Consider the following 4,587-nt stretch of genomic DNA (forward strand, 5'->3'; position numbering starts at 1 on the left):
CGGGGCAGTGTTTGTAATGCGGGCAGGGGGGGGCTCACCTGCTCCTTTCTGCTGCCTCCAGATGAGGGAATGAGAGCTGTGTTGTTGCACATGTCACTGACTGGTGAAATCATTTGGCCCCAATCTTTGGTGGGAGTCAGGTCATATGGACGATGGTTTCATAAAGGTTACATGTGTTTGGATGGGATACATATGATATTATAGCAATGGAGATGTCAGTGGTCAAAAGAACGACCCCGGCACTAACAATGCAATAATTCCAGTTCAAGTCTGGTTCAGTCACCTGGTTCTAGTACAGCCTATCATTCTTCTACTGGCCTAGCTCAGTATTCTGGTTCTAGACAAGCTCAGTATTCCAGTTCCAGCCAGCTGATTCCAGTTCGGTACAATCTGCTGGTTCTGTCATCCAGTTTAAATAAGTCTCAGTGTTCTGATTCCAGTCTGACAGCATTCATCAAGCATAGCAAGCTTCAGTCCAGCATCTGGCATCAGGGCCATAATTAGGTGTGTACTAGCAGTGCCTTGCACACAGCGCATCTGCCTGGCTCTCCCCGCTCTGCCTCCAGCTGCTGTGGGGAAAGAGGCCAGCGTCGAGGAGCGGTGCAGGCTGGGAACAGGATGTGGGAGCAGCGGGAGAGCAGGAGATTTCAAAAGTCTCATTGAATGACTGGGAGGCCGCTGATCGGCCGAGAGAGATGTCTGTCACAGCTATCAGCCAATAAGCAGCTTTCCCATTGAAATCAATAAGAAAGCCACTGATTGGCTAAGAGTAGATCAGTGGCTGCCCATTGATTCAATGGGGCTTTTGAAACCTCCTGCACTACTGCAGCATGTTCCCAGCTGGTGCTGCAACTCTGCTTGTCGGTGCTGGCCTCTCTACCCAAAGAAGCAGGATGGAACTGCTGGCACCCTTGCACTGCCGACACAACCACCACCTGCAATGCCAACATTATCAACACTCCTGCATTGTTGACACATCATTTCCCTTGAACTGAGGCACCGCCGCCACACTGAAACTGAGTACAACACCAGCACACCTGTACTGCCGACACAGCCGTCTCTCCTGCACTGCTGACACCCCACCTTTGAGTACACCAAGAGCAACCCTGCTCTGCCAACACCCTATGCCTGTAAGTGTACTATGGGTGTATCCAATCCATACTGTATCCAACCTGCACTGTATCCAACACACATTATGGGGGGGGGGGGTTGTATTCTGGTTGCTTAGCAACCAGAATACGTTCGCAGCCTGACGGATGGTTGGACTGTGCGCATGCGCATTTCTGTGCATGTGCTAGGGGCATGCACCCACTGCGAATAGTGGGATCGCTGGGTGCACGCACCCAGGACAGCGAGCTGGGGATTAAGAGGGGTGTGGGGTGATGGGCAGCCCCATTACCATATGGATACACCCCCAGCATTTCATGGCCATTCCAATGAGAATGCAGGGTGTTCTGATGGTAATGAAGCCATGATGCAGGTGTGTGTGTGTGGGGGGGTGACATCGCCGGATGTCAGTAGCCTGCCCATTTCCTTACATATTCGTGCACGTTCCCCGACCATTGAATGATGTGGGTGTTCCCCCGCAGCATGCGATTGGATGTTTATGTTAAACATCAATTCACAGCCTGTGCATGTGAACACGCTGCGAGGGGGTGTGCGGCACAGCATTCGTCGGGCGGGGCTTGGTGGACTCGCAAGTCTGGGAATTTGCAGCCTTGCGAATCAACCAGAATAACTCCCTATATCCTGCACTCAGTGGTGGGTTGGGCAGAGGGGCAGGGTGCCTTCTGCCCCCAGGCCAGTACAATTTTTCAGAAATAGGGCCACTGTGTCTGCAGATCTGACAGCTGGGATGGTTTCTCTGCTTCCTCCTGACTGTCAGTTTCAGGCTGTGCCTGGCTGCTGCGGGTGTGGTATGCGGTTCCGACAGTTGGGATCCCGAAAGTCGTTAGCCCAAAGTCAGGATCCCGACTGGCCGGACTCAGACAGTGAGGCCAGCGCAACAAAGCCCCTTGCGGGCTCGCTACACTCGCCACACTGCGGGCACGGTGGCTCACGGCGCACGCCACCTATTCTATTCTCCCTCTATGGGGGTCGTGAACCCCCATGAGGGAGAGTAGCTGACGGCCGTCGGGAACCCATCCGTCAGTGTTTTAACAGTCAGGATCCCGACGTCGGGTTAATGACTGTCGGGATCCTGACTGTCGGGACCCCATCCGGCACCCGCTGCTGTACATGTGGTACCCCAATTCTGAGGTACCCCTGTTTGTGTGCTTAAACTGGGACTGCAACCAAATGCTTCTTATGGAGCCCTTATGGACTGGGGCTGCAGGGGTTAATTGCGCTTTCTGGTTGTCCGGTAACGGAAGCAGCCAGAAGAGAGAGCATCTGTAGAGCACTAGGACCCAAGGAAGTTGTCAGAATCCCTGAAAGAGAGGGAAACAGAGCTGTGCTGCTATTGGGTCAGGAGATAGCGAAGGTACGGATGGCCATCGGTGCAGATGCCATCAATGGTTGCCATTGATGGCGATTCTGCACCCAGCCATCGATAGTAGTAAACTATTTGATGGATAACCATCAATGGTTTTAGCTATCGATGGTTATCCATTATATATGACTAAATGGCCCGTAGGCCAATCAGAACTTGGTGGTAGGGCTTACAGGTGTCAGGTGCCACATTGCCAGCAAACTCGGACTTCAATAAATCTCACCTATTATGTGGGTGTGTATATGTATTACACACACTATATATATTTTTAAAGACTAGCAGACATCCACAAATGGAAAAAAATATATATCAACTTACATTTCCCACTCAAACACACACACATATTATGTAAAAATACAGGGCATTAACAGCAGAAAACTTTTTTTTCTAATGCACCTCAAACATAAGCTGAGGCATCAGCACTGCTTTTCCCTAAAATAAAAAAAAACTTATTCTCCTCCAAGGGACTTCTTAAACCAAAAATCTATTTATAATTTATGTAATATAAATAAACAGCAGCACTTAGGTGAATTCGATTAAAGCCTACCAGGTGATGACAGCTTCTGGCAGTCCCTTCCAGTTCCCTCAGCGTCCATGACTCCATGTTGTGTAGAGATTGGTCGTCCGCGAACGAACCAGATCTTTTGAACGGTTCCCATTCAAGAACGAGTGAGCCGTCGATCCCAAAAAGGTGATCCGTTTCAGTTTCGTTTTCCATTGCAATGCATTTTCTTGATCTCAGTGCTGCCACCTGTGGCAGCTGAGATGTACTACCTCTGGAGACTGAGTACAGTGTTTTGACTACAAGTGATAGAAAGATTAGCTGCTGATGCCAGGGATGGCCATCGGTGCAGACGTCATCGATGGTTGCCATCGATGGTGATTCTGCACCCAGCCATCAATCAGTGTTTTTACTGGGTCATGTATATTCCCCCTTTTTGTTAAAAAGTGAGCCGAGGTTTTGGCTAAAAGATCCGTATCTTTACACAGAGAGAACGGTCGGATCCCGGTTCAGCTTAATGATCCGTTTTGGACAACTCTAATTGTTGTGGTAAAGTGCGGCTCCTCTCGAATCAGGAGACGCAGATGCGTGATGACTCAGGAAGGGAGACTGGAGGAGGTGTAATGGGCCAGATCTCAATCATTCCCTTAGGTCCGCCCCCTCCTCATTATTATGCCAGACGGGCACCTATCGGGCCACCGCTGCAGCCTGCTAGAAGGTCTCTCTTGACTGCCCGGCATCTGCCTGATCTGGCAGCGGTGGAGCAGCTTACAGGCTAGGCTGGAGGGGGCAGCGAATTCCATCTTTACTGGCTTGCCGCTGATGAGTGGACGGATGCTGAGAGGCAGTGTGACTAACACTGTCTTCCTCTAAGCATCCTCCTTCCTGTCATCAGCAGCAAGTCACTCGGTCAGACACTGGGCGGGCTGGAGCCGCCGACACTGAGCGGGCTGCGGATGCAAAGAGAGCGCAGGTAGCCAAGATAACTCCCAAAGAGGCATAAGGAGGAGGGGCAGTGGTGGACCGAGGTCCGAATGGCGGGAAGGTCAGGGACCAGGCAGGTATACCTGACCCCCTTTTCACACATGGAACCCCGGCCAGCCAGTTAGGAGAAGCAGGGGGAGCCTGTTAGGGAGGGGTTTAAATAGCCAAGCCAGTGGGGGAGGCAGCATTTGGCACAGGCACTGGGCCAGGCATGGTGGGTAGAAGGAGGCAGAACTGAGTTCCGCCTTCAATTACAACTGCCAGAACTCAATTCCGCCCCATTCCGGGCCACTTTAACCCCTGGGGATAAGTGCAGGTGTACTGTGTGAAGGTGACGGGGAAGGTGTACTGTGTGAGGGGAAGGTGTACTGTGTGCGTGTGAAGTTGTACTGTGTGAGGGTAATGGGGGAGTGTACTGTTTGGGTTAGGGGGAAGGTGTACTGTGTGAGAAGGGAAGGTGTACTGTATGCGGGTGATGGGGAAGGTGTACTGTGTGAGAAGGGTAGGTGTACTGGGTGAGGGGAATTGTATTGTGTGGTTGTGATGGGGAAGGAGTACTGTGGGGGTGATCGGAAGGTGTACTGTGTGAGAAGGGAAGGTGTACTGTATG

Source organism: Crinia signifera, unplaced genomic scaffold (genome assembly GCF_055691185.1).
Source record: "Crinia signifera unplaced genomic scaffold, ASM5569118v1 HAP2_SCAFFOLD_127, whole genome shotgun sequence".
Lineage (NCBI taxonomy): Eukaryota > Metazoa > Chordata > Amphibia > Anura > Myobatrachidae > Crinia > Crinia signifera.